The following is a 10,816-nucleotide window of genomic DNA, read 5'->3' on the forward strand; positions in this document are numbered from 1 at the left end:
GAGAAGACATACATGTAAGGTGAGGTGGTGGCCTTGGGAGGAATAGAGGGTAGGTGGGAGGGGGCAGTGGGGAATTTGGGACGTGCAGGGTTGCAGCGGCCAGAGAAAGAGGCAACTTTCCCCAGCTCCAGGGCTGCGGCTGCCAGGGAGAGCTGGCCCTCCTTCCCAGCCTCAGCTCTGTGGCGGGGGAGATACCCCACTTCTTCCCAGCCCGGGGGCTGCCGCGGCAGGGAAGAGACCCCCCCTTCTTCCCAGCCCCAGCTCGGGGGCTGCCACAGTGGGGAGAGAGGGCACATCCATTGCATTAGAAAGGTAAGACTACTGATATTAAAATATGAGTTGTGTGCTTTTATTTGTAGAACAAAAAAACTTTAATTATTATTAAGGATGTTTTTTATAGAGAGCTTTTATCCAAAGCACTTTACAATAGCTAGCTAATAGTACAAACAACATTTGGAAAGATCATTAACTGGTCCGCCGAGACCCTCAGCAATTTTCAAGTGATCTGCAAAAAAAAAGTTTGAGAACCACTGGCCTAGGGCCAAGAACCTATCCCTGCAGGACCCCTCCAAAAACACACCCATTGGATAATGGATTTCAGAGTGGTAGCCGCGTTAGTCTGCATCAGCAAAAACAACGAGGAGTCCTTGTGGCACCTTAGAGACTAACAAATTTATTTGGGCATAAGATGCAGTGAGTTCTAGCCCACAAACGCTGATGCCTAAATAAATGTGTTAGTCTCTAAGGTGCCACAAGGACTCCTCGTTGTTTTTTCCATTGGATAATGATTCCCCATTTATAATTACATTTTGAGACCGAGCAATTAGCCAGCTTTTAATCCATGTAATGTGTGCCATGTTAATTTTATATCTAATTTTTTAATCAAGAAGTCATGCAGTCCCAATTCAAATGCCTTACATAAATCTAAGTATATTACATCAACACTATTACCTTTATCTACCAAACTTGTAATATCACAAAAAAAAATATATCAGCTGAGTTTGATGGGATCTATTTTCCATAAACCTATGTTGACAGGCATTAATGTTATTACCCTCCTTTAATTCTTTATTAATCAAGTCCCATATCAGCCATTCCATTGTCTTTACAATTAAACATTCTTCTAGAAGAGGGAAGGCAAACTAGGGCTTTCAATCCGGCCCACGTGATTGCCAGACCCCAGTGCAGCGGGACTAAGGCAGGCTCCCTGCCTGCCCTGGCCCCGCGCCACTCCCAGAAGTGGCCGGCACCACATCCCTGTGGCCCCTGGGGAAGGGGGGCAGAGGGCTCCCTATGCTGCCCTCCCCTGCAGGCACTGCCCCCCGCAGCTTCCATTGGCCGGGAACAGGGAACTGCGGCCAATGGGAGCTTCAGGGGTGGTACCCGCAGGTGAGGGCAGGGCACAGCAGAGCCGCCTGCCCCACCCCGCGCCAAGGAGCCACTGCCGGACATGCTGGCCACTTCCAGGAGTGGCGCGGGGCCAGGGCAGGCAGGAAGCCTGCCTTAGCCCCACTGCACGCTGCTGCCACCCTGGAGCCGCTCGACGTAAGTGGAGCCAAGCCGGAGCCCGCACCCCAAACTCCTCCTGCAGCCCGCACCCCAACCCCCTGCCCTGAGTCCCCTAACCCCCTGCCTTGAGCCCTCTGCCACACCCCTCCTGCACCCCAACCCCTGCCCTGAGCCCCCTCCCACACTCCACACCCCATCCTGCACCCTAACCCCTTGCTGCATCCCTCCTGCACCCCAACCCCCTTCCCTGAGCCCCATCCTGCACACCACACCCGCTCCCACACCTCACACTCCCTCACACACCCCAACCCCTTACCCCAGCCCTACATTTATGGCCCTGCATACAATTTCCACACCCAAATGCAGCCCTCGGGCCAAAAAGTTTGCCCACCCCTGTTCTAGAAGAATATTAAGGACCCAAACACTTAAACACCAGTGTAGTGCATGAGAACCAGTAATTGATAATTGTGGAGGGGGAGTGGGGGACAACAACTATAAAACTGGCCTCTCAGCTGGTATTTGTACTGTCCAAGCTGAGTGATGTGCAAAAGGTTACAAACAGAATAAATGACAAAAAGGATGTTTTTAAAATGCTTCCATCTTTAATAATCTACAGCAAGCTGTTATTAATAACAAAGGTAAGGAAACTATTTATAATATGGCTCTGAACTGGACAGTGTTTCTGTAGTAATGTAATGTGCTACTTTCTCATGCTATACAATAGTCAGTTTTTGAACCAGCATTTCAAACTATGCCACATTTTAGCAGCCAAGAGGAAAATGTAAAGTGCTAATATATTTTTACTGGCTAATACACTATTTCATGTTTGTGCAGCTCTTTCAGTGTGAAAAGCATTTATGTGGGCTATAATTAATATTTTCAACAGATCAATGCTCTCTCCTAAACTACACAGGAACACCACAAGTGCCTTCCTTAAAGTCTTTAAAACAGTGATCAGAGGATATACCAGTGTGAGAGGAAATCTGCACAATTATATTGTTACATGTTTAATTAGATAAATGTATAGCACAATATTTTTACATTTACTGACAATGGCTTCTTCATAGCCTTCACTCAGATCAAATTTTTGATGAGTGCACTGTCAGTAACTGTCAAAACTGGTCCCTGGAAGAGCCTAATTTGGATTCACATCCAGATGTATAATTTGCTGTTTTAGTTGGGGTGGAGATGTGTATGTTTTTAAGATACATGTTTGCTGCACTGACTGGCTTAAAGGCGGTAGGGAAAGTGATATTTATACCTATCAAGAAAACTTTAAAAACTGTGGGTGACTGATAGTGTTGCTCTTATACCCCTGAAGTGCTTTGAAATCCCTAAATAGAAAATACTATTGAAGTAGAAAGAATTATTTGGAGCAATAAAATCTCATTTCTCAACTATATGAAGCAAGGGGAAGTTCACTGTGGAGTTTTGCTCTTTAACTTGCTTAATTAAGTAAGTCTACCACTAGGCTTATATTCATATGGGCTGCAGGTTCAATGTCTAAATACGGATTTAGAAGCCTAGATTTAGGCAGGCCTGCCTGAAAATTCGGTCCATTAAGATTGCAACAAGTCAAAAAATTCAGAGTTACAGAAATTCTGTGTTCTTGTTATTGGGGGCGGGAAGGGGAGGGGAGTTCATATGTGTATGTTAATTAAGGGCAGAATATCTGCCTTAACTTGGAATTTCCTGTTGGCTTGATTTATTATCCTAATATTGCTCCAGTGTAACTTCTGGCCATACTCTATGATGGCCAAACTATTTTTATGCTCTCAACCACAGCTATTTATACAGTATAATACTAAGTGCTCATTTCCATCAGGGTATTCATGCAAATATTCAAAGAAGTAGTTTGATTTTATGTTGTTACATGAAGGTCACATAATGTTTTGTTGCTGTATACATATTTTCAATGCTGTAGACAATCAAAAGTTTATTCTTATCCAAAAACCTACTTTTTCCCTCCCTTAAATTGTAATAATTTTATAAGAGGCTCAGCCTCCAGATGGGGAAAGAAGGCTCTTTCCCTTAGTTTCCTCTGATGTAAGATATGTCTTCACTACCAACGTTAAAGCACAGTGCTGCTGCGGCAGCACTTTAACATGGCTGTGTACTCGCGGCACCATAAAAAACAAATAAACCCATAAAAAACCTAAATAAACCCATAAAAAAACCACCCCCACAAGGGGAGTAGCTACCAGCTCTGGGAGCACAGCTTCCAGCACTGGTGCACTGCCTACACTACCACTTTACAGCGCAGAAACTTGTATTGCTCGGGGGGTGTTTTTTCACCCCCGAGCAATACAAGTTCAAGTGGCAGTGTAGACAAGGCCTAAGCAGAGCTCCAAGGTTCAATACTAGCAGGCTTAATAGGGCTAAAAGAAAAAGTGAACGGAGCTGTTGTTTGTAGCAATGAAACAAGTTTCCAGCAGCCTTTGACCTTCAGAATCTTACTATCTCCTGTTTGTTGGAAGAGCACGCCACCATCAGTTTTCCAACAAAGGGACAATAACGCCACTTACTCAGTGTCTAAATATCGACTTAGGAATTTAATTCTAGGCATTCATATTTGAAAGATTGTATCTAATATTTTTTCCAACAAGTTTAGGAAACTAGTCTTTTATTTCCCACAAATATCAGAACACTATATATACATACATAAGCAGAAAGAATATCCCATCTTAAGCATACATACATAAGCAAAATGAGCATTCCACCTTAAACCAGTAAAACTAACTCTCTGGACCTGATTCTGCAAGGTGCTCAGCACCCAAACTCTCATTGACCTCCACAGGAGTTGAAGATGCTTGGCACTGAATGTAATCAGGACTTTTTTCTTTACCTTTCTGTAATAAAAGTGGTAGAACAAAATCTCTTAAAAATTAGATTTTTAAAACTAAACTAAATAAACCCTCATGCCAGAACTACTGGCTACATTTTAGCCACCATGAAAATTTCACTAATAATGGAAAATGTTGACAATTTTAACTACAGTCAGTAGCACAAACACTAGTGTGCTAAACCTTGTTTCTCTCAAAGCAAGCTGAAAAAAGTTAAACATTTAGTGAATACTGAACAGGCAAGAAAGAAACCAAGGAATTTGATCAATCATTCTCCAAGTATGTTAGTGGGAAGTCTAGGCTCCCACATTACTTTGCTTTCATAATATTCTCCAGGAAGCAGACTCCTTGAACAGTGGAAGACAAATTCCCTGCTGGTGTAACTCCACTGACTTCAGTGGAGTTATCCCAGCAGAAAATTTGGCCCTGGAATTTTTAATTTGAAGTCCAGAAGCTGGCCTCACATAAACTGCAGTATTTGTTTGTTCCCCACAAGTTTGGCACTCTGGTGTAGTTCTTATAAAACAGCACAAAAATAAAGAATTTGAAAAATTTATGCCAGAGCTAGCAATATGGCATATAAGCAACTGGTTAACATATTTTAAACTTTGGACCACAATTAAGTTCACCATCATTTAAAATAGGAGAGGTTTAAGAGTGACATCCTTTGGCAAATGTAAAGACGGGACAGGCAGAAAGCTCTGCCAAGGGCATCAATGAGGGGGGAAAGGGAAAGGCAGAACCCCCTCCCCCGAGTTTCATACAGAAGGTGTGCGAGCTCCCAGGTGGAGCTCTTAACTACAGCACAGCATTAGAGCTAGTCTACACTGGCCACGTTAAAGCGCTGCCGTGGCAGCACTTTAATGTGGCTTGTGTAGTCGTGGCAGAGCTCTCCCAGCGCTCTAAAAAAACACCTCCACGAGGGGCGTGGCTCCAAGCGCTGGTGCACTGTCTACACTGGTGCTTTACAGCACTGAAACTTGCTGCACCCAGGGGGGTGTTTTTTCACCCCCATAAGCGAGAAAGTTGCAGTGCTGTAAAGTGCCAGGGTAGACAAGTCCTGGTGTGAAATGTAAGTTCTGCAGAGGAGAGATGCCCCTGAGGCAGGGAGTCAGTATTGTGTTTACAAACAGAGACAGGGTGATTAAGGTAAGAAAGGGCTGGTGATTAAGGATATGGAAGTTTAGCCTGTAAAAGAGGCTCAGATATTTAAGTATGGCGTGTATAGTTATTGACCACACATGTTATCACATGTTCACTGTGATGTTTACATCTGAGTGGAGGCACTGATGGCAACACAACTTTTAGTTGATTAAGGACTAGAAGATTTGACCCTCCAACTTTCTTTCTAAAGGAAGAGCTCCCCAGATCTCCTGTGCCTGTTTATTTTCTTTTCCAGCCTGCAGTGGCCCTGATATACCTCAGAAGACTCAGTTTTTTTCTCAACTTTAAAATATAAAATGTTCTTGGTGTTTGGTTTTAAATATTCTCCTGTGAGAACTGCAACTCCCTGTAGTGTTGTGTTTAAGAGGCTTCTGGAAAGAAACTAGCTTTTAAACAGAAGTAAAAGCAGCGTTTCCAACTCTCATGATTTTGTCATGAGTCTCATGATAATTGTTTTCCTTAAAGCCCCAGCTCCTGGAGCCAAGTGGATATGTGATGATTTCAGCCTTCATTCTTAAAGAAAAATGAAGTTTCTAGTCCTCCACAGTGGCTGTGGAGAAAGTTTCAAAATGTGACTCCAGTGCACCCTAAAGGCTCAAAAAGTAGAAGGCAAATAAAAAGAACTCCAAATCTGTTATTTTCACATAATCTCATGATTTTAAAACCAATCTCATGATTCTGGTGAGCCTGATTCATGATTTTTGAACATTTGGGATTGGCAATACTGTGAAAGTGACTTGAAAGTGTCAGTTTCACTCCTGTTTAAGGTTAGTTTCTAGTCTGTTATTTGTCATAAGGTGACACCTCTAGAGCCCCAGGCAGGTGCAGTATAAACTCATGGGGGACTTGCCCTAGTAAGATGTTTCCAAAGTTAAATGATCTATTCCAAATTTGTTGAACTGCAAAAAAGTGATAGAAACTAATCTAGATTTTTCTGTTTCAATTTTGTTTCAATTGTTGTATTCAAGAGTTAGTAACAAAGAATATACCTAAAACATTTAAACCAGTGTTACTTAAGTGACTTGACACAAGATGTGAGAACATGTTAGTATTAGACCTGAGTGGGTCTAATATTCATTAAATCCTCTTTTTTATATAGGAATTAGATACAGTGCTCCTCTAAGGTAATTTCTAAGTTATCTGCAAAAAAAAAAAAAAAAAAAAAAAAACCCCTAGAGTTGTCAGGTGCCTAAGTAGGCCTTGGAATCACAATTAAAGTTGCCCCCTCCCTCTCCCCCCAACCAAAATCTGAAATGGCGCCCCTGAGCTCTGACTTTGGGAACAGCAGCATTCAGAAAGAAATTGTCTGGCATTTTCCACACAACCAGGGAGGAGGGTAGTAGTTAGTGCTGTTCCTGTTAGTACACAAGCTACGCTACACTTCTCAACAGCTACTGGGAGAGTTTGCACTTTGCATGAAGTTCAACTTGCTGCAAATGACAATTTTCAACTTTGTGAACAGAAGCACACGACTTGCCTGACTAGCCTGCAATCATTCAGCGAATGCAAGAAGCCGAATCATAATCAACTAGTCCGAGCCAGCAGCGGAGGGGACCTTTCCCACTCCCAGGGTCCTAAAGCTCCAGCTCCCGCTCGAGCCCCACCGCCCCATTCCCACCCTGGCAAAGGGTGTGGAGTCCAGTGGGAAGCCCACGCAGGAAGGGTGGCCCAGGGCCCAGGCCCGGGCCTGGCAGTGATCAGCTCAGCTGCCGCGCACAGCGGCTCAGCCCTGCCCGCACTCTCTCCCCAGCCCTGTTGGCCACGGAACAAAGTAACTCACGCCGGAGGTCTCCCGAGTGCCCCAGGGGGTGAACACTGCAGAGAGCGACCCAGGCAACAGCCCAATCTCGCAAGGGGCGAGGGGACTGACGGCTCCCATCTCCCCCTGCCCGCTCAGGCTGCAGTCGGACCCCAAGCCGGACAGCTGCTCCCTGCCTCAGGCCGGAGTCAGCCCGGGGTACCCCCTGCCTGGCGGGGCGTTGCTGCCTCTGTTGCGCCGGGACCCCCTTACCCGTGTGCACTGCGCGGCGCCCGGGATCGCAGCCTTAGCGTCGGCCGCCGCCGGGGAGGACACGCTCTAGACTGGCGGAGGAGGAGGGAGTGGGGGCCGACGCACAATGCAGGAGGCCGGAGCTTCCTCTGCTCTCAGCCCTGCTGCAGGGAGGGCCCTAGGCGCCGCGGCTGCAGCCCCACAGGCCGGGCTATAGGCCAAGCTCGCAGCCTGGATCGTAGCCGGGGAATCTGAGCGTCTAAGATGGAGCCAGCCCACGGAGGAAGACGCAATGGTCATAGGCACGCAGCGTTTTTACACATTTAATTTGCTCAGGAGGTAAAGTAAGCCGGTACAGGCTGGTACAGCGTACTGGTAAAAAGTGGCCGCCAGTACTGGCTTGTACCCAGCTGCCTTTAGAGCACTGCCCCTTTTGCGCCCCCTGTCAGCTACTCTGCTAGGTCCCTATTTCACAATATTTCACAAAAAAGATTTCACAATCTTAGGACTGCAGTATAGTACTAAAATAGTGCTGCTGTTCAGGTGAGACTATGTCAAGGTCTCAGAGTAACAGCTATGTTAGTCTGTATTCGCAAAAAGAAAAGGAGTACTTGTGGCACCTTAGAGACTAACCAATTTATTTGAGCATAAGCTTTCGTGAGCTACAGCTCACTTCATGGGATGCATACTGTGGAAAGTGTAGAAGATCTTTTTATACACACAAAGCATGAAAAAATACCTCCCCCCACCCCACTCTCCTGCTGGTAATAGGTTATGTAAAGTGATCACTCTCCTTACAATGTGTATGATAATCAAGTTGGGCCATTTCCAGCACAAATCCAGGTTCCCCTCCCCTCTCCCCCCACACACAAACCCACTCTCCTGCTGGTAATAGCTTATCTAAAGTGACCACTCTCCTTACAATGTGCATGATAATCAAGGTGGGCCATTTCCAGCACAAATCCAGGGTTTAACAAGAACGTCTTGGGGGGGGGGGGGTAGGAAAAAACAAGGGGAAATAGGTTACCTTGCATAATGACTTAGCCACTCCCAGTCTCTATTCAAGCCTAAGTTAATTGTATCCAATTTGCAAATGAATTCCAATTCAACAGTTTCTCGCTGGAGTCTGGATTTGAAGTTTTTTTGTTGTAATATTGCAACTTTCATGTCTTTAGTTGCGTGACCAGAGAGATTGAAGTGTTCTCCGACCGGTTTATGAATGTTATAATTCTTGATATCTGATTTGTGTCCATTTATTCTTTTACGTAGAGACTGTCCAGTTTGACCAATGTACATGGCAGAGGGGCATTGCTGGCACATGATGGCATATATCACATTGGTGGATGTGCAGGTGAACCTGCAAGGTCTGTTCGACCCATGTCAAGGTCTGTTCGACCCATCTCTGGCTAATATTCTGATGGAAGTTAAAGAGGTTATGGCAGGTTTTATAGTCTAAATTGGTGTAATGATTAATATCCCCTCTCTGTAAAATAGATCAAAACAGCATCCACTTGAAAATCATATTTTCTGACAATTTTTTATTTCTACCATACCAAGTAACACTTACTATTGGTGTAACAGAGAAGTTAGCCAAAAAAGACTTTTTTCACTTTACTTTGTTCTTCTGAAAGCACTTCGTGTATTCACTTTCATTGCTTTGTTGATCATTTTCACTTTCTGTCTTCCACACTTTCATGATGACATCACTCTCACTCTTTGTTCTGGGATGCGTTTAGGTATGTGATTTTTTGCCGTGCCCTGGAAGAGGGTGTTTTTCAGGAACACAACAGCAGATCTGCTGCTGTTTCTGAGCTTGGAGCAAGATGGTAGCTTCCCAGGATTCCTGACTCCTGAGAGCAACAGAAGCTGATGGGATGACCAGAATAAGACCCTGTTCCCCAGACTCTTTGATGGGACTGGGGATCGATGGCAGCCTGAAGGGTCAGGGAGCTCTAATCTTCCCTCCCTAGATAGAGTGACTGTAACCTGGTGTGACCGCCGCCTCAGTGGGTCACCACTGAGAATACCAGATTCAGGAAAAACTGCTACCCAAAACTGGTGGTTATTCTTCCATAAGATATACCAAACCAGGAACAAAAGTAAACTTCTGTCTCACCACACTGGTTGTCAAGAAATCAGAAATGCAGTCTCCTTAGGTATCCCAGACCTGGTTTCACCTCCCGGACACTAGACTTAATGATGAGTGGTTATTTAAAACCAATTTCATCAACTAAAGTGTTCTTCTGATCCCAAAGGACCAGCCACATACCCAGGTCAATATATAACTCGGATCTTACACAATAATCACACTGTTGCCAATCCTTTAGTATCTAATATCTAAAGGTTTATTTATAAGAAAAAAGAGAGGTGAGAGTTAAAATTGGTTAAAGGAATCAAATACATACAATAATTGCAAAGTTTGTGGATCAAGCTTGAAGCAGTGATGGCATAAACTGCTGGCTCATTAAGTCTATGGTTGCTTCCAAATGATTGGAAGGACCTCAGTTCCTTGATTAGAATGTTTCCATAAATCCATAGTCCAGGGATTAGAGCAGGAAAGAGGCAAAATGGAGATGTTTCCAGGGCCTTTTATACTTTCTGCCATATGGTGGGTGTGCTCTCAGTTCAGTCAGTGGAAAAGTACAGGCAGAAGATGGAGTCCAGTGTCACCTGAGCTGGTCACATGCCCTTGCATGCTTCAGTGAGTCATAGCAGGGGCCATTCCCCATATTCTGACTGCAACATCCACAGGAAAGTCCATTAGGTGAGGATAAGCTTCTTCCATGGCCCATTGTGTTTGTTGATGTGTCATCAACTTGAATAGTCCATTCACAACATGCTGACTAGACTGGATGTAAACTACCTTGTGAGTGTTACCCAGGAGCAAACACATTTGAAATACAGGTATATAGTCAATATTCATAACTTTAGATATGAAAATGATACATGCACACTAATAATCATATTCAGCAAATCATAACTTTTCCATTGACACCTTGCATGACATACCTTGCAACTATTTGTTGCAATTGTATAGCAGTGGTAGCAACAATGATATACATGGTCATATTTTAATCATATAATATCACACCTGGGGATTAGGGGGTTTGGTACGTCTTTCACTAGATCCCTTCATGGACCAGGGAGCAATGGGAACCGCAGTGAAAGTGTGACACAACAGCCCAGTTGTGGTTCCCTCTCTGTCAGCATCTCTTATCAGGCCTGACATACTCACTAAATCTCATGTACAGGTGTCATAATATTTATTTAAAAGGTGACGTACTATATTGTTTGAAATGTAATAATACAC

At 44.3% G+C, this 10,816-nt stretch overlaps 1 protein-coding gene across 2 annotated transcripts in view; it reads right to left on the bottom strand.

Moving 5' to 3' along the window:
* The window catches only part of STON1 (stonin 1), a 61,960-nt gene extending 54,108 nt beyond the window's left edge, over positions 1-7,852 (bottom strand). Inside the window, exon 1 of one of the 2 annotated variants that reach the window (XM_074949441.1) lies at positions 7,528-7,852. The gene's annotated coding sequence lies outside the window, so the exon portion shown is untranslated. The remainder of the gene's footprint in view (positions 1-7,527) is intronic. The other variant, XM_074949442.1, reaches the window with a different exon arrangement.
* Positions 7,853-10,816: the final 2,964 nt, after the last annotated feature.

The sequence above is a fragment of the Natator depressus genome, chromosome 3 (genome assembly GCF_965152275.1).
Source record: "Natator depressus isolate rNatDep1 chromosome 3, rNatDep2.hap1, whole genome shotgun sequence".
In the NCBI taxonomy this organism is placed as follows: domain Eukaryota; kingdom Metazoa; phylum Chordata; order Testudines; family Cheloniidae; genus Natator; species Natator depressus.